Source organism: Heptranchias perlo, chromosome 35, assembly GCF_035084215.1.
Source record: "Heptranchias perlo isolate sHepPer1 chromosome 35, sHepPer1.hap1, whole genome shotgun sequence".
NCBI classification, from domain to species: domain Eukaryota; kingdom Metazoa; phylum Chordata; class Chondrichthyes; order Hexanchiformes; family Hexanchidae; genus Heptranchias; species Heptranchias perlo.
The window spans coordinates 9283922-9304152 of record NC_090359.1 but is presented as its reverse complement, the minus strand read 5'-3'; the positions used below and the strand labels follow the sequence as shown (position 1 = coordinate 9304152).

At 46.8% G+C, this 20231-nt stretch overlaps 2 non-coding genes across 2 annotated transcripts; both read left to right on the top strand.

Moving 5' to 3' along the window:
* The first annotated feature begins 14631 nt into the window (after positions 1-14631).
* trnaf-gaa (transfer RNA phenylalanine (anticodon GAA)) lies at positions 14632-14704 on the top strand. Its single transcript has one exon. It is a non-coding gene; the product is annotated as a tRNA-Phe (tRNA).
* Positions 14705-17035: 2331 nt separating this feature from the next.
* Positions 17036-17107, top strand: trnae-uuc (transfer RNA glutamic acid (anticodon UUC)). The gene has a single exon. It is a non-coding gene; the product is annotated as a tRNA-Glu (tRNA).
* Positions 17108-20231: the final 3124 nt, after the last annotated feature.

The following is a 20231-nucleotide window of genomic DNA, read 5'->3' as shown; positions in this document are numbered from 1 at the left end:
CCCCTGGACCTGATGGCTTGCATCCAAGGGTCTTAAAGGAAGTGGCTACAGAGGTAGTGGATGCATTGGTTGTAATCTTCCAGAATTCACTTGATTCTAGTAAGGTCCCAGCAGATGTGAAAACCGCAAACGTAACACCCCTATTCAAGAAGGCAGTGAGACAGAAAGCAGGTAACTATAGACCAGTTAGCCTAACATCTGTCATTGGGAAAATGCTAGAATCCATTATTAAGGAAGTAGTAGCAGGACATTTGGAGATACATGATACAATCCAGGAGAGTCAACATGGTTTTATGAAGGGGAAATCATGTCTGACAAATTTATTGGAGTTCTTTGAGGAAGTAACGGGCAGGATGGATAAAGGGGAACCAATGGATGCAGTATGATTGGATTTCCAAAAGGCATTCGATAATGTATCACATAAAAGATTACTGCACAAGATAAGAGCTCATGGTATTGGGGGTAATAAACTGGCATCTATAGAGGATTGGCTAACTAACAGAAAACAAAGAGTCGGGATAAAACGGTCATTTTCAAAATGCCGATTTGTAACTAGTGGGTTGCTGCAGTGCTCAGTGCTGGGGCCTCAACTATTTACAATATATATCAATGACTTGGATGAAGGAACAGCGTGTCTTATGGCCAAATTTGCTGATGATACAAAGATAGGTGGAAAAGCAAGTTGCGATGAGGACACAAAGTGTCTGCAAAGAGATATTAACAGGTTAAGCCAATGGGCAAAAATTTGGCAGATGGAATATAATGTGGGAAAACGTGAAGTCATCCACTTTGGGAGGAAAAAACAAAAGCAAAATATTATTTGAATGGAGAAATGCTACAAAATGCTGCGGTACAGAGGGATCTGGGTGTCCTCGTACATAAAACACAAAAAGTCAACATACAGGTGCAGCAGGTAATCTGGAAGGCAAACGGAATATTGGCCTTTATTTTCAGGGGGATGGAGTATAAAAACAGGGAAGTCATGCTTCAACTGTACAGGGTGCTGGTGAGACCACACCTAGAGTACTGCGTACAGTTCTGGTGCCCTCATTTAAGGAAGGACATACTTGCATTGGAGGCAGTTCAGAGAAGGTTCACTCGGTTGATTCCGGGTATGGAAGGGTTGTCTTATGAGGAAAGATTGAACAGGTTGGGTCTATACTCATTGGAGTTTAGAAGAATGAGAGGAGATCTTATTGAAACATGCAAAATTCTGAGGGGACTCGATAGGGTAGATGCTGAGAGGATGTTACCCCTCATGGGGGAATCTAAAACTAGGGGACATAGTCTCAGAATAAGGGGTCGCCCTTTTTAGACGGAAATGAGGAGGATTTTTTTCTCCCAGAGGGTCGTGAATCTTTGGAATTCTTTACCCCAAAAAGCTTTGGAGGCTGAGTCATTGAATACATTCAAGGCTGAGTTAGACAAACTTTTGATCAGCAAGGGAGTCAAAGGATATGGGGAAAGGGCAGGAAAGTGGAGTTGAAGTAAAAATTAGATCAGCCATGATCTCATTGAATGGCGGAGCAGGCTCGAGGGGCCGAATGGACTACTCCTGCTCCTATCTCTTATGGTCTTATGGTCTTATGAGCGCGCGGAGAGGGCATGACGGGAGATAGGAAAGAAAGGAGAGAAAGTTGTGAGTTCAGGGCTAGGCAGGGGGGAACCGTAGGGAAAGTTTGGCTCGGTGGACTAGGGGAAGGGAGGGAAGCAGCAGAGACAACTGAACGGATGGTCTCAATCTTAGTGACAAAGAAATCCATGAGTTCCTCGCACTTGTTGTTGGAGGTGAGGGTGGCCGGGGGAGGGGAGAGGGGTTTAAGAAGCCTGTTCGTAGTGAGGAGAAGCCGGGGTTATCTTTAAATTCTAGGATGATCCTGGAATAATGAGCAGTTTTGGCAGAGAGCAGGACCTGATGGAGCTTTAAGTGTTCCCGCCAGATCTGGCGATGAATGGCTGAACCAATTACCCGCCATAAACGTTCAAGTCTGCGACCTTGGTCTTAAAGGATGGGAGATGAGGCTGCACATCACATCCCTTAAACATTGTTACCCGTTTCTGTCTGAAACTGGTGAGTGTGTAAATAGAAAGTAACAGAAAAAACATTTTAATCCATCAAACTTAATTCTGATCATTATTATGGTATGAAACCTGAACAGCCCATCCCTCAAACACTGATATAAAACCAGTCCCAGGACCCTGAGCCGCTGTGAAAATGCTGTGATCCCGACCTGATTCGAACTGATCGGGAGTCATAAGCTGTTAATTGCGGCACGAGGTGGATCCGGATCCAGAGGAGGGAGATCGGTACCGACCGCCGCCGGGACTCTCGGAGGGCGAGAGGCGGAAGCAGCAGCAGCCAGACCGCCTCAACAATGGGCTCGATTTTATAAGTAAAGAACAGGTGGGTTGGGGGCGGGGGTGCATTGAAAATTGCCACCATTTCAGACCCGCCTCTAACCTGCCAATTTCCCGTTTTCACGGGGGCCTGACGAAGGGCGGGCGAACAGCCCGCTCCCAGGGTGCGGGTCGGGCCTTAAAACCTTTCAAGGAGGCTTCAGGCATCCAATTTTACTAATTCCCGATTTCAACCCTTGGGGGCCAGGATTCCTGGGCCTTCTGTTTTACTCCTCGTGAAAGGAGGTGAGAAGGTCTGAGAGGAACAGGTAGGTGCCTAGAAAGGCACAGCTTGTGGGCCTTGAGGAGCAGGAGTGCTTCCCCCAGGCCCAACAAACCTTCCTGCACAGACACCCAGCTCCCCCTCTGACCGCCGATCCTGATCCTCCCCCTCCGACCCCCGACGCTCCCCCTCCGATCCCGGACCCTGCCCCTCAACGATTGCTCACCCTTGCAATGACCACTCATCCCGGCCCCCACCCCATGACTGACCCCGGATCCCATCCCACATGACTTGTGACCCCCGTGACCACCTATGCCCGTCCATGCCTCGTGCCTACCCATGCCCCCCCACCCCATCGATGCAAACAAAGACTTACCTGCAGACTTACCTGAAGACATTCTCTCCTTGGCTGGTCGACCGTCCCACAGATACCAGCCTGTCAATCAACCGGTCAGTCACACGGGAGACCGACAAAAAAAAAATAAAAGATGTCCTTTCGTCAAAATCGTAAGGATGTCCGGGAAACCCGTACTAATGGGTTTCCTGACCTCAAATTGACCCCCGCCCCTTTCCCGGCTCCGTTTTAAAATCACCCTCATAATCTCTGAACATCAACCATGGAGTGGAGTGAACAAATAGGTGGCAGCTGCAGTTTAAGGCAGAGAAATGGAATATGTAGAGAGAGATGGGTAGGGAGAGGGAGGGATGTGGAGAGAGAGAAAAGGAAATTCAGAAAGAGGGAGGGTGGATAAAGAAAGGGAGCAACTTAAACAGAGAGGAATGAACGGCAGGCAGAGAGATCCAGGAACGGGGCAAAATGTGGGGATTGTGCAGAAAACGGGTCAGCAAAATTGCAGAGAACAGAGCCAGGCACAGAGAGAAAGTGGATAGGGACAGAGTGGGAGGGAAGAGAGAGGGTAAAGAGCGATTGATGGGGATGATAGAGAGGGATGAAAAGGAAGTGAGAGAGTGAGGGGTAGGGAAACAGTGAGGTGGACTCAGAGGTGAGAACTCGGTTGGGAGAGAATGGGAGATGGGGAGCAAGGTAGAGAGGGATGCGGATCGAGTGAAAGGGACAGGGAGGAAGAGAGATACACTAGTGTGCAAGGAGTTGGAGGCAAATAAGCAGCGCAGCAGGAATAGTGAGATAGGCAATGGGAGATAGAGAGGGATGAAGACAGATACAGACCGTGTCAGAGAGAGAGGGAGATAGAGACGTGAACGGGAAGGTGGGAGACAGAGAGACAGGCCCACGGACAGCTGTGTTCGTGCTGCAGGTCAGCCATTCTTTAAGGTGATCTCAGCTATTTAGATTCACAGATTATTCATTTAATGGAGATTTCTTACAGTAAAGAGAGAGCAGGTCCCCAGTGACACCGGGACCAGAGTTTTATTAACACAGTACATGGAGATTTCTTACACAGTCCAACCCTTACTGGCAAAGTCACACATTGTACAAAAGGGATCCAACAAACTCGTGAAATTTGTCACTCAGTTACAAAGAGGGTTATTCATATGTCAGTGATGACGCCCTGTGTACAACTTGCTGTCTGCAGGAACTGAGCTAACTGGAGCAATGTTAACTTTTTAAAAAAATTCTGTGTCCCTGACCCTGTCTCCCCGTGTGTACCTGACCCTGTCTCCCCGTATGTCCCTGACCCTGTCTCCCCATGTGTCCCTGACCCTGTCTCCCTGTGTGTCCCTGACCCTGTCTCCCCGTGTGTCCCTGATCCTGTCTCCCTGTGTGTCCCTCACCCTGTATTTGGTGTTTTCCCCTTTCACTGTCTCTTTCTTTGACTGAAACTTGGCTGATGAGTGGTAACACTGTCATACAAGGTACTTTCTGAATCCTCACTGCCTGTCTGTACAATTCACCTTCTCCCCTAACCGCTGTGGTGTTGCCATCGATCTCTTCCAAACACACATTGGCCTCACCCCTTCCTGCTTCGTTAACTTCTCTTCCTTTGAGCATTATCTCTGGACTCCACCTCTTCAATCACCTCCCCGCCGGTCTCCATACCCCGCCCTCCCATTCCTCAATTTATCAGATCTCATAGGTAATATGTTGAGGGACAGGAAACAAATCAGTCCCTCCAAGGTTTGCCCTATCCTACCTCTGCAAACGCCTCCATCTCCATGTCCCACACTCTTTGGCCCTCCAACACTGGCCTTCTGTGCATTCACTCGTTCCTCGGTTCCCCTTCTGCGGCAGTGCCTGCAGCTAACCCGGCTTTACTCTCTGTTAAACCCTTCCGCCTGGCGGCCTCTCTCCTCCCATTATAGAAAATAAATATACTGACTGATGGAAATTGCATCTCCTCCTGTGAAATTCCTCTATCGACTATTCTAACTGAGTCATCAGCCTGATAATTTTGTTTAAAAGACTTAACGGCCGTTTTAAAACAGCAACGGACCTTCTGCGACCTGGAGGAGTCTGTGTTTCATGTCTACAAGGAGTGTGAGAGGTTGCAGCCCCTGTTCCACTATTTAAAGGGGCTACTCCTCAACTTCTGGCTGCGTTTCAGTCCCACGCTCCTCGTCTTTGGCCACCGACTGAGGAGGAGGGCGGGTCAGTCAGAGGATCTCCTCCTGGGTCTGGCCAAGGTGGCCATCCACAGGTCCAGGTTAGACCTGGCCCGAGGGGGTGGTAGCTCCGACTGCCGGCCTCTCTTCCGTGGCGTTGTCCGCCCCAGGGGGCCCTGGAGAAGGAGCACTCGGCGTCCGCCGGTTGCTGGAGGCTTTCCGCGACCAGTGGGCACCGTCGGGGCTGGACCGTACAGTCGACATCAGCAACAACTTAATGATTCAATTAAATAAGTTTCTTTTGTCCTTCTTTGTATGATTTGGGTTTAATTAGTTGTGCCCCTTAAAAAGAACAGCAACTGAATGTGGAAACATTCCTTCACTGTGATCAACACCAGTCATTCCCAGACTATTGAGGACCAACGGCTGTTAAAATATCACAGACACGGAGTTACAGGAATGTTTTAAGGGGGCCCAGAAATAGTTAAAAGAGAGAATTAACCCCACAGATGCTGTAGGCGGGGCTCGATTATTAGTCCGGTCCAGTGGAAACTAATATCCAGTCGCTAATTCACAGCCCTTCCTCCGGACAATTACATTTCAGGTCAGACTCCCTGAGGACGTGTTTAAAAAATGATCTGAATACAGGAACATGTTTTGATAATGTTACTGTCTGTTGCTTTTGCTCATTTTATGTCGGGTGCTGTCAAATTTAACTTTGATCTAAATTTTGACAACAAATGTCTTTAAAGGAGATATCGATGGCCCTGATGCTGAGTCCCTTTGGTAAATTGAGGTGATAATTGTGATATGGAATTGAGTTGTGATGTTGGGAGTCCATTCCTGCTTCACTTCAACCGTTTTCCTCATTTGATCAATTTATCAATTAGAGTAAACGGATATTTAATCGCATTGAGCAGCTCCTCTCTGAACTTACTCTGGGTCACTGTGTAAATGGCCGTGTTCGTGCAGGAACTCAGAAGCTGAAGCATAATTCCCGCTTGTTCGAAGTTTGCGAAAGGATTATGGAAAGATCTGCGGTTAAAGATGCTTTTGATTCGATAATATAAAAAATATACGACCGTTGTCATCCAGAGCAGGATAAAACTGCCGGATATGGCAAAAAGTAAAACGATGGACCTTCTGCGGTTCTTCATCTCAGGGTCCTTGTCATTCTCACCATTGCTGAGGTCCCGGAGGCTCCTTCGGGCCCGACTGGCCACTAAAATGCGTCTGACGGTGAGAGCATTAAACAATAAAATCAAACAGAATGGAAGCAACGGGGTTAACAGCTGTTCAATCCAAGAAAATGCGATCCATGTGGGTAGAATATAAAACTGTGATGATACACGACAACCCCACGGTATATTGTTAATTGTTACATACGGATACGGAACATACACGAAGGGCCGGGGAATGTTCTTTAAACCGAACAGCGCGCTCAAAGTCACGATAATCACAAGTGAAGTTTTCTCGGTGCAATATTTTGTTTTCAGCTTCTGACAACTAATGGCTACAAAACGATCAAAGGTAAAAGCGACCGTTAACCAAACAGAACTGTCTGTGGCAGCAGGAGCCAGGAAGAGAATGAATCTGCAAACAGGAGTGTAGAGCAGGAAAGTGATCCCCCAATAAAGATGAGCAATCCGATATAAGATCACATTACAGGCAATCACCAGGAGATCCGCCGTCGCCATGGCCACCAGGTAGCGAGTGATACATTTGGAGAGAACGCACTTTCCACGGGACAGGATCACAATCACCAGCAAGTTCACTGAGAGAAAGAGAGAAACAGAAACAGTGAAATCACCAACCGGGCTGATCAATGAGCTCTCAGTTTAACCGATGTACATGGGCTATGATTGTGTTTATTTATTGGTTTTTCCCCTTGGCTTCTGCCTCCTGTTCCGAAGGGGCAGCTCATTCTGGGAGGTTCCTTTCGGGTGACGGTGGCCCCGGGATCCCTCACCCGACAGCTGAGTCCTCACTTGTGATCCTTGAGATTAAGTTTATTCAGTCGATTCCGACACTGGGAGGTCCACGGGACAGGACGTCAACAAATTTGAAAGCAAATGCGACAAGATAATTTCCCGTAAATTAGGCAGACAGGCTGGTGGAATGGGCGGGACATGGCAGATGAAATTTAATGCAGAGAATTGTGAAGTGATACATTTTGGCAGGAAGCATAAGGAGAGGAAATATAAGCTAAATGGTACAATTCTAAAGGTGGTGCAGGAATGGAGAGATCTGGGGATATGTGTGCACAATTCTTTCAAAAAGGAATTGGATAAATACTTGAAAGGAAAGAAAATTGCAGGGCTGCGGGGAAATGGGACTAACTGGATTGCTCTGACAAAGAGCCGGCACCGGCTCGATGGGCCGAATGGCCTCCTCTGTGCTGTAACTACTCTATGATTCTAAGAGATGGATCCCAGAAGCCGCGCTACATAAGAACAAATGACCGCCAACTCTCATTCATGTTCTCCAGCTAAACCCCTCTCGAATTAATGCCAAGTCTGGTTTCCCCCACTCTCCACAATAACATACATGGGCAGCAGCATGCAGTCATTAGTACAAAAGTACATAAGAACATAAGCAATAGAAGCAGGAGGAGGCCATCCAGCCCCTCGATCCTGCTCCGACATTCAATAAGATCATGGCTGATCTTCGACCTCAACTCCACTTTCCCGCCCGGTTCATTCTCTTGGAATCTCAAAATCTATCGATCTCAGTTTTGAATATATTCAATGACTCAGCATCCACAGCCTACTGGGGTAGAGAATTCCAAAGATTCACAACCCTTGGAGTGAAGAAATTCCTCCTCATCTTAAATGTCTGACTCCTTATCCTGAGACAATGCTCTCCAGTTCAAGACTCTTCAGCCAGGGGAAACAGCCTCTCAGCATCTACCCTCTCAAGCCCTCTCAGAATCTTACATATTTCAATGAGATCACTTCTCAATCTTCTAAACTCCAGAGATTATAGGTCCATTCTACTCAATCGCTCCTCACAACCCTCTCATCCCAGGAATTAATCGAGCGAACCTGTAGTTCAGTTGGTAGCACTCTCGCCTCTGAGTCAAATGGTGGTGGGTTCAAAGCCCCACTGCACGAAAGTTGCACCAACAATCTCGGCCGATCTTCCAGTGTCAGACTGAGGGTGTTGCTCTGTCGGTAGATACTGTCTTTCAACCAACATCTCTAAAAAATCAAATCATTTGGTGATTATCACATGGCTATTTGTGGGACTGTGTTATGAGCAAATGAGCTGTTGTGTTTCCTACATTACAACAGCAACTACACTTCAAAAGTACTTTATTGGTTGTAAAGCGCTTTGGCAGGTCGGGAAAGGCGTTAGGTAAATGCAAGACTTTCTTTCTTTTCTTCATTGCATCCCCTCGAAGACAAGTATATCCTTCCTTAGGTAAAGAGACCAAAACTGTACACAGTATCCAGGTGTGGTCTCACCAAAGCCATGCACAATTGCAGCAAGACTTCCTTACTCTTGTACTCCAACCCCTTGCAATAAAGGCCAACATTCCATTTGCCTTCCCAATTGCTTGCTGTACCAACATGTTAACTTTCTGTGTTTTGTGTACAAGGACACACAAATCCCTCTGAACATCTACATTTAATCGTTTCTTATCATTTAAAAAAAATCTGTTTTTCTATTCTTCCTACCAAAGTGAATAACCTCACATTTCCCCACATTATACTCCATCTGCCACCTTCTTGCCCACTCACTTATCCTGTCCATCTCCCTTTGCTCACTCTTTGTGTCCTCCTCACAGCTTACTTTCCCACCGAGCTTTGTATCGTCAGCAAACTTGGATACATTGCACTCGGTCCCTTTATCTAAGTCATTCAAATAGATTGAAAACAGCTGTGGCCCAAGCACTGATCCTTGTGACACCCTACAAGTTACAGCCTGCTAACCTGAGAATGATCCGTTTATTCCTACAGTCACCTTTTTTCACCAAGCCCTTACAATACTTTAAACATCAAATGCATAAAAGTCCTGTAAAGTCATTGCGGGAATATAATTATGATCTGAGAGGAACATTTGATGGGAACACAAGATTGTACCTTCAACTCAGGAGGACAGTTTCTGTCACATGTTTTATTTATCTGATATGTATTCCATTTGTTCCCTGTCCTTCTATCCTGAAGACACTGACTCATGCCGGGATACACAGCCGCAATCTGCTCTCCGGAACCCCAGGCGATCGGTCCTCGGGAAACACGACAATCTCACCCGGTCCTTCCTCACCCGATCTCCACAACAGGCGCGCTTTCACCAGGAGGCAGTGGATTACACTCAGGACTGTGCGCCCTGCCTGTTTTACCCCTGCCTGGCCAGGGAGCACCAAGGACACATTTAGACCCCAGACTCGACAGTTCAGCACAGAGCGAGGGTGAGTTACTCGGTGCATTGACCAATGGTACAAGGATGGAAGTTTTAGCTGTATCACAAAACTTTGCAAAATAACATTCTATGTTTACCAGACTCAGCGTTGAAATAGTTCAATGTTCTGTTACTTACACCATACGTGCTGATAATGACCTACCAGGTAACCCAATTGCTGCGAGAATAGGGTAATAAACTGCTTCTGTCTCCGCAATTGCAGGCACATGCATTTCTCTGTGGAGACGATTAATTTCGATGCTGTAAAGAGGTATGCGGGCTTCAATGTCAGGTAACGAAGTTAAAGCAGCGAGATACTTATAGTTTAAGTAAACCTCTCATGAGACAATTAGATCGCATATCTGCTGATATTGCTTACAGACTCTTGAACAAACAGGTTTTGGTCCCATCTGACCTTTGACTATCACAATCATGAAGGAGACGGAACATTACACATCGACCAGCTGAGTAACCTTTTGGAACAATGAATTGTACAATGACAGAGCCACAATTTCTAAGTTAAATATATGAAATGAAGATTGAAACCACAAGCACACCGTGCAAGAAATATCGAAACTCAGTTCATCAATGTGAAAGTTCTACTTGAATTTTCTGTACTCCCATTGCCAGCCTGGTCCAACTATTCCCTCTATCGCCACCGGTAGTTTGTGAATTGTAATTCAGTTTAAATGGAAAAAAACAAAATTAACCTGGAACAAAAAGTGACTACGAAGCTGTCAGGTTATCCTAAGTGGTTCACTATTGTCGTTTAGGGCAGGAAACCTGCCGTGCTTACCGGTCTGGCCTATACGTGATGATGAACTGCCCTCTGAAATGGCCAAGCAAGACACTCAGTTGAATCAAACCGCTACAAAAAAAGGCTGAGAAGAATAAAATCGGACGGACCACTTGGCTGCCTCCCAAGCATCGAATTCGGACATGACAAAGGCACACCCAGCCCAGTCAACCATGAAAACTCTTCCAACATCTGGGGACTGGCGCCAAAGTTGGGACAGCAGTCCCACATTCTAGTCAATCTTACAGAATCAAAGCTATCAGCAAAAGTCCCATCATCATCCTTGGGTACATCCTCTCCCACCGGCAGGTCTGACCCACCAGAAGTGGATATACAGTGTGGTGCGAGTGACCCTGGAATTCTTCAACATTGAGTCTGGACCACATGAAGTCTCAAGGCCTCAGGTCAAACATGGGCAAGAAAACCTCTTGCTGACTATCACCTATCACCTCGCCTCAACTGATGAATCAGTTCTCCTCCATGTTGAACACCACTTGGAGGAAGCACAGAATATACTTTGGGTGGGGATTTCAATGTCAGTCACCAAAAGTGGCTCAGTAAAACCACCATTGACAGAGCTGGCAGAATCCTGAAGGATATAGCTACTAGACTGGGCTTGTGACAGTTAGTGACAGAAACAACATAAGGTAACAATCTACTTGACACCGTCCTCACCAATCCACCTGTCACCAATGCATCTGTTCATGACAGTATTGGTGGGAGTGACCACCGCACAGTCCTTGTGGAGACCAGGTCCCAACGAGGAAGCCCTCCATCGTGTCATGTGACATTCTCAACTTGCTAAATAGGAAAGATTAAGAACAGATCTAGCAGCTCATAACTGGGCATTCACGAGGCACTGTTTTGCCATTGGCAGCAGCAGAATTTTAATCCACCACAATCTGTAACCTCATGTCCCGGCATATCTCTCACTCCTCCATCACCATCAAGCCAACCCTGGTTCAATGAGTAGTGTAGAAGTGCATCTCTGGATCAGCATCAGGTGTAGCTGAAAATGAGATGTCAACCTGGTGAAGCTTCAACACAGGACTACATGCTAAACAGCGGAATCAGTAGGCGATAGACAGAGCTAAATGATCCCATAACCAACGTATCTGGTCCAAATTCTGCAGTCCTGCCATATCCAGTCAAAAATGGTGGCGGAGAATTAAGAAATTAACGGGACGCAGAGGCTCCCTGAACATCCCCATCCTCAAAGGTGGTGGAGCGCAGTATGTGAGTGCAAAAGACAAGGCTGAAGTGTTCGCAGCCATCTTCAGCAAGAAGCACCAAAGGGATGATCCTTCTCAGCCTCCTCCTGAGGTCCCCACCATCACAAATGCCAGTCTTCAGCCAATTCGATTCACTCAACAAGATATCAAGTCACGGATGAACGCACTGGACACAGTAAAACTATGTGCCCCAACAACATCCCAGCTGAAAACGTGTTGCAGAACCAGCCAAGCTGTTCCACTACATCGACAACACTGGCATCTACCAGTAGGAAGAATAAGGAGGCCTCACACTACTTGGATAATAAAAGTCCAAATTGGATGGAGGACCAAATGGTCTAGGGGTACAGATACACAAATGACTAAAAGTAGTGACGCAGATTAATAAGGCCATAAAAAGGCAAATCAAGCACTGGGGTTCATCTCTAGAGGGAAAGAATTCAAAAGCTGAGAAGTTATGTTAAACGCTTATAGAACACATGGAGTACTGGTCACAGTTCTGGTCTCCATATTATAGAAAGGATATAGAGGCATTGGAGAGGATGCAAAAAAGATTCACAAGTATGATACCAGAACTGAAAGAATATATGATGTGGAGATGCCGGTGATGGACTGGGGTGGACAAATGTAAGGAATCTTACAACACCAGGTTATAGTCCAACAGTTTTAATTGAAAATCACAAGCTTTCGGAGCTTTCCTCCTTCGTCAGGTGTGTGAAGGTTTCCATAAAAGCTCCGCATGTATAGTAACAGAACAATGCCTGGCGATTACAGATAATCTTTCCAACTGCCTGTTATCACACCTCTGCATGGATGGTGTTCAGACAGGGGAACATTACACCCAAGACCACTGAATACGCAAGCGGTCAGATTACAAAGACATAAGAACATAAGAACATAAGAAATAGGAGCAGGAGAAGGCCAATCGGCCCCTCGAGCCTGCTCCGCCATTCAATAAGATCATGGCTGATCTGATCCTAACCTCAAATCTGAATTCATATCCAATTTCCTGTCTGCTCCCCATAACCCCTAATTCCCTTTACTTCTAGGAAACTCTCTATTTCTGTTTTAAATTTATTTAATGATGTAGCTTCCACAGCTTCCTGGGGCAGCAAATTCCACAGACCTACTACCCTCTGAGTGAAGAAGTTTCTCCTCATCTCAGTTTTGAAAGAGCAGCCCCTTATGCTAAGATTGTGCCCCCTCGTTCTAGTTTCACCCTTCCTTGGGAACATCCCTACCGCATCCACCCGATCAAGCCCCTTCACAATCTTATATGTTTCAATAAGATCGCCTCTCATTCTTCTGAACTCCAATGAGTAGAGTCCCAATCTACTCAACCTCTCCTCATATGTCCGCCCCCTCATCCCGGGGAAAAAAAGAGACAGAGAGAGAGACAAAGAATGGCCAGTTGTATTAAAAACAGATAACTTTTTTTTTTCTCTTCCCCCCCCTCCCCCCCCCCGCCGCGGTGGGGTTACATGTAGCGCGACATGAACCCAAGATCCCGGTTGAGGCCGTCCTCATGGGTGCGGAACTTGGCTATCAATTTCTTCTCGACGATTTTGCATTGTCGTGTGTCTCGAAGGCCGCCTTGGAGAACGCTTACCCGAAGATCGGAGGCTGAATGTCCTTGACTGCTAAGTGTTCCCCGACTGGGAGGGAACCCTCCTGTCTGGCGATTGTTGTGCGGTGTCCGTTCATCCGTAGTCGCAGTGTCTGCACGGTCTCGCCAATGTACCATGCTCCGGGGCATCCTTTCCTGCAACGTATGAGGTAGACAGGCACCTTAGCCAGTGCGTGCAGTTTCTCCTTATTTACTCGATCAAAACCCCTCTTAATTTTGAACACGTGGATTACTTCTACCCTTAACCTTCATTGCTCGAAGCAGAACAATCCCAGGTTCTCGAGTCTCTCCACACAACTAAACCCCATCCCTGGTATAATTCTGGGAAATCTCCTCTCCATCCTCTCCAAGACCTTGACCTCCTTAATAAATTATAGTGAGATGAACTAACATATCACAGGCCGGGGATCCAACTTGCCCTGTGGGGCTCAGTACCACACGGGTGAATCCAGGTAACTCAGCTCAGGCCGAGGACTGAGCCTCGGCTTTTCTTGCTCCGGGGCTCAGTAGCACACCTCGTGAGATCAGCTAACTCAGTACAGGCTGGAGATTGAACATGTGCCCATCCTGCTCTGTGTGGGACTCAGTACCACATCAGTTGAGATCAGCTCACTCAGCACAGGCCGGGATGGCGGAGAGAGACAGAGACACGTGTTGTGATCTGTAACTTTTTATAAACGCTTCAGTTTATTTCACTCCGTGTCCAACACCGTGTGATCTCCCCTGGTGTGTCAGCTTTCTGTGTTTATACAGAGTAATGTATTGAATTGTCTCTTGGATCACACGGGGTGGTAGACGGGGGTCTGTGTGCGGAGGGTTCGGGGGGTGAGCTCTGATTCCCGCCCTCTTCTGGATTGAAAGGAGAAAAGAATGAATGAGAGAGAGAAGCGATGTGGGAGAAGGGATGATGGAAGAATTTGTCCATGAACCTGATTAAAGTGGCCCAAACACAAGATAATATTCAGATATCATCAGCAGAACATTAATACAAGCTGTAAAACAAAAGCAAAATACTGCAGATGCTGGAAATCTGAAGCAAAAACAGAATATCTCCTTTTTCTGATGAAAGGTCATTGACCTGAAAGGATGTTTCTCTCTTCACAGATGCTGCCTGACCTGCTGAGTGTTTCCCGTATTTTCTGTTTTTATTATTAATATAACCTGAGCTCTGTCGAGCGTTTGTTGGTCGATTCACTGATAAAGCTGGGAATTGAGGGGAAGCTGGTTCATGGCGAACCCCAGCTCTGAATCCCCCCGGCAGAGAGTTCAAGGAATGTTTAATATAAATGAGATTCAACGACAGGATCAGAAAATCTCTCCTTGATGGTCGGTCTCATTCTCCCGAAGTGAGGAATGAGCGGGAGGGGCAATTCCACCCGGGGTTATATTTTATTCCAAAAGGATGAACCAAGGCACAGTTTGATGTGGGGCTGAAATAGCTCAGTTGGCGGAGCGTTTGATCGAAAATTTAAAGGTCGCTGGTTCGATTCCGGATTTCAGCAGTTTTTAGATTATTTTGTTTCTTCTTTGGGTCGATTCTCGAACATTTATTTACACTGACATTTTTACCCGACACTGAACGGTTGGGGATGAAATAGAGAGACATCAAGGATGTCTGTATTTAGCTTTTATTTCTCTATTTCCTTCTGCCTTTCTCTCTGGATTTTGTCTCTCTCGGTGCTCGATGAACATTTGATTTGATGCATTTGTCCTAAACTGATGCCTTTTCCACATCTCAGGGCGGTCAGACACGCTCTGTCTGTCTGTTACTGCTTGTGACCATTAACGGGAACAGGCCGCGAGTTAAACATTTATCAGCAAACCGCCAGAGAGATAACACAGCGGGAATAAAACACATTGCCTCACATTGTTAGACACCGAGTGACACAGATTGTAATGTGTGTCAGTGAACAGACCCGGAAAACAGAGTCCGAGAAAGGAAAGAAATAGAGAGATAGAAAAGAGTCATAAAAAGAAAGAAAACCCTTTCTCCACCCCAACAACAACAACTTGCATTTATATCGCGCCTTTAACGGAGTAAAACGTCCCAAGGCGCTTCTCAGGAGCGATTATCAAACAAAATGTGACACGGAGCCACATAAGGAGATATTGGGACAGGTGAGGTCGGTTTTAAGTGTCTTAAGGGAGGAGAGAGAGGTCGAGAGGCGGGGAGGTTAAGGGAGGGAAATCCAGAGCTTTGGGCCCAGTCGGTTGAAGGCACGGCCGCCAATGGTGGAGCGATGAAAATCGTGGATGCGCGAGAGGCCTGAATTGGAGGAGCTCAGAGATCTCGGAGGGTTGTCGGGGTGGAGGAGGTTACAGAGATAGGGAGGGGCGAGGTCATGGAGGGATTTGAACACGAGGATGAGAATTTAAAATTTGAGATGTTGGTGGACTGGGAGCCAATGTCGGTCAGTGAGCAGAGGGGTTCTCCTCCTGAACGGTGGTTTGAATGTTTGGGGGGCGGGGCTGTGATAAATATCTTGATTTAATATAATGATCCCACTTTTCAACTACCCCAAATTATTACAATGCTGACCTGGAACAATCTAGAACATACCGCAAAACAGGACATTAAGATCAATGGTCACTTTAGCAAGGAGTTTAAAAGATTCTTCTAAGGAGGAGAAGGCTCAAGAAATGGACTGTGACCATTTCATGACGGCCTATTTATTTGTGTCCAGGGAGAGGGATGAGACACATGAAATGTTTCACACATTTCAAATCTCCGCGGTCAGACTGGCGATTGTTTATTGATCAGGAAGATGGCTGGTAATAATCTGAGACCCAGTGAAGAGGTGAGAACAGAGCAGCAGGGAATGATCCCAGAACAATAGGAGCCAGCAGCTCACCGTCTGGTCCCTGTGTCAGGGACAATACACAACACCTAAGCTCCAGACCAGGAACAGAGAGCTGCTGTTAACGTGGCCCAGCCCTCGCTAACTGCTGGAACTGTGGGATGGAAATCAGACTTTGGATCTTGGAGGCTGCTTTCGGGGCTCATTGGCTCATCGAAAGAATGATTTCTATTAAAGAGCAGGGCTCTGCTCCATCACAGACTGATACTGTACAGTACATGACAGAGTAAAGCTCCCTCCACAATGTGCCATCAAACACTCCGGGGGCAGGTACATCAAGGGTTCGATCAAGATTAAATCTCCCTCCACACAGTCACAGAGGATGTCATTTGTGACATTGACAAGGGCCGTTTCAGTACTGTGGCAGGAGTGGAAACCTGATTGGAGGGATTCAAACATGGTGTTGTGGGAAAGATGGACATGGATTTGGGAGGGGACAACACTTTGAAGAGGAAAGGGAGGTGGGAGATGGGTTGGTAGTTTGCAAGGACACAGGGGTCAAGGGTGGGTCTTTTATGAAGGAGGGTGATGATGGAAGATTTGATCGGGAGGGGGACCGTACCTGAGGAGAGGATAACATTAACAATGTCAGCTGACATGGGGCCAGGAAGGGAGGTTGGGTGGTCAGCAGTTTGGTGGGAATAGGGTCGAGGGAGCAGGAGGTGGGTCTCATGGTCAAGAGAGCTCAGAGAGGGCATGAGGGGAGATAGGAGAGAAACTTGGTGGGCTCGGGGAAGGGAGGGGAGCTGCAGAGGCAGCTGAATGAATGGTCTCAATCTTAGTCACACCCCCCATGACTGTCTTTCAATTTACCTTAAATCTTTCTCTTCTGGTTATTAACCCTTCCATCACTGGAAACAATTTCTCCTTAAATACTCTGTCAATACCTTTCATAATTGTGAATACCTCCTTTGAATCGCCCGTTAACTTTCCGGTTGTAGTCTCAGTGCCCTTCTTGCTAGTTGGTATTTCAGTTCCCATATGGTCTAGCGGTGAGGATTCCTGGTTTTCACCCAGGCGGCCCGGGTTCGACTCCCGGTGTGGGAATAGTGAACTTTTAGTCCCAACCTCCCAATTTGCCTGCAGTCCGGACTGTGGCTGCTTCTGAGTTCGCACCATAATCACACTGAGAAATGAGGCAAACCACAGCACTTGAAGGGACAATGCACCAAAAACCCAGTCCCACAAGCTGAAGGGAAGCAAGCAACAATGTCCCGACAGGTCACTCAGCAGCTCATGGCCAAGTGTCTGACTGCAGTCCTTTTATTATTTACTGTAAAACCCCATCTGCGGAGAGAACGGACCAATTAACTGAGAGTCTCAATGAGACGAGGAAAGAGACACGGCCCACTGTGAGAAACAAGGAACTTGCATTTGTATAGCACCTTTCACATCCTCAGGACATCCCAACGCACTTCACTAGAAGTTCAGTCACTATCGTTTTATAAGAGAACGTAGCAGCCAAGTTGTGTACAGCAAGATCCCACAAACAGTGATGAGATATTGAGCAGACCTCCTGTTTGTTGGGTGCTGATGGTTGGGGAAAGAATATTGGCCAGGACACCGGGAGAACTCCCTGCTCTTCACAAATTACCACTGAACACCTCATTCAAAGGACAGCACCTCTCACGATGCAGCTCCCTCTCAGAACGACACAGTCAGTCTGGATCATGTGTCCCAGTCCTGGAACGGGAGCTGGAACCCACACCCTTCTAAACACTAGCCTGACTCCCTGGGGTTACTCTCACCCTTGGCGAGTCATGAAACAGACTGTGCCACTCCCAGAGTAACTGATGACCACAGCCTCAGCCCTGGGTTCCGGTCTGCACCATAACCGCAGCCTGTTACCGCTCATAGAAAGTGGCGTGGGATTCCTGAGTTCATTCTGTGATGTGCATTGGGGGAGTGGGACTAGCTGGATTGATCTTGCATAGAGCCGGTATGGACTCGATGGGCCAAATGGACTCCTTCCGTGCTGTAACGTTTCTATGATTCTATGATTCTATGTGGGTGGAGAGGGATACAAGGAAGTGATCAGAGATGGCCTTATCCATGATTGACACGATCGGGAGTAGAGAGGCCACGTGAGATGGCAAGGTCGAGGGACTGGCCATGAATATGGGTCGGGGAGTTTCTATGCAGGGAGAGATTAAGGGAGGATAAAGTATCACACAATAGACTTGTTAGCAAAATTGAAGCCCATGGGATTAAACGGACAATGGCAGCGTGGATACAAAATTGGCTAAGGGGCAGAAAACAGAAAGTAGTGGTGAACAGTTGATTTTCAGACTGGAGGCAAGTATACAGTGGTGTCCCCCAGGGCTCGGTATTAGGACCACTGCTCTTTTTGATATATATTAATGACTGGGACTTGGGAGTACAGGGTATAATTTCAAAGTTTGCACATGACACGAAACTCAGAAATGTAAGAAACAATGTGGAGGATAGTAACAGACTTCAGGAGGACACAGACAGACTGGTGAAATGGGCAGAAACATGGCATATGAAATTTAATGCAGAGAATTGTGAAGTGATACATTATGGTAGGAAGAATGAGGAGAGAAAATAAAAAGTAAATGGTGCAATTTTAAAGGGAGTGCAGGAATAGAGAGACCTGGAGGTGTATGTACACAAATCTTTGAAGGTGGCAGGATAAGTTGAGAAGGCTGTTTAAAAAAGCAAATGGGGCCCTTGGCTTTATTAATTGAGGCACAGAATACAAAAGCAAGGAATTGATACCAAACCTTCACAAAACACTGGTTGGGCCTCAGCTGGAGTATTGTGTTCAATTCTGGACACCAAACATTGGGAAGGATGTCAAGGCCTTAGAGAGGGTGCAGAGGAGATTTACTAGAATGGTGCCAGGGATGAGGGACTTCAGTTATGTGGAGAGACTGATTAAAGTTCACTCTGAACTGCCCCATCAAACACTCGCAGGACAGGGACAGCATGGGTTATATGCAGAATGAAGCTCCCTCTACACTGTCAAATCAAACATTCCCAGGGCAGGTACGACACGGGTTAGATACACAGTAATGCTTCCTCCACTCTGTGCAGTTTCGATGTCGCCTCAGATTTCAGATAAAAGGTTGCTTTGCTGCACAGTCTGCTGGTGTCTCTCTCTTTCTCTGTACTCAGTTACACCGCTCTCTACCTCCCTCTGCTGGTGTCTCACCTGACGAAGGAGAAAGCCTCCGAAAGCTGTCATTTTCAAATAAAATTGTTGGACAATAACCTGGTGGTGTCAAATTCTCTGCATTTCTCTGTTCTCAGTTACATCGCTCTCTACCTCCCTCTGCTGGTGTCTCTCTGTATCTCTGTACTCAGTTACACCGCTCTCTACCTCCCTCTGCTGGTGTCTCTCTGTATCTCTGTACTCAGTTACACCGCTCTCTACCTCCCTCTGCTGGTGTCTCTCTGTATCTCTGCACTCAGTTGCACCGCTCTCTACCTCCCTCTGCTGGTGTCTCTCTGTATCTCTGTACTCAGTTACACCGTTCAATCTGTTCCCGCAGCTCCTTCGGGAGTTTAATGATTTTGAAATGAAGACTTTTTCCTGTCTGACTTGTGAAGTTTTGATCAGTGAAATGTTTGTGAAAGAGAAGGATTGAGAGCCTTTAGTGTGGGACAGATGTTGTTTAACAGAGAAGCCACACGATGCGATAAATTGAGCAATGGTTTCTGGAGTGGAGCGGTTATCACATTTATCTCACACGCGAAAAGTCCCCGGTTCGATCCCAGATGAGAACGTTATTTGGGAATTTGCTCCGCTTGAATCTCCAGGGTGAGCTTTTTCTCCTGTGGGAAGCAGGCGATAATTGGCTTTTCCTGTTAAATTTGGCCACGGCTGCACCACATTGCTTCAGGGAAGAAACGATTTGGGAGAAGGGATGAGGGAAGAAAGTGCCCATGAACCTGATTAAATGAGGCCAAACACAAGATAATATTCAGATGTCATCAGCAGAACATTAACATAACCTGAGCTCCGGGATCTGATCGGGTCCCATTCCCCCAGAGTGAGGAATGAGCGGGAGGGGAAATTCCACCCGGTTTATATTTTTGTCCAAAGAGATGTCACAAAGTCCAATTTCCAGTGGAGCCGAAAAAGTTGAGTTTGGAGAGCGTGAGATTGAAGATCTAAAGGTCTCTGGGTTTGATTCTGTGTTCGGCA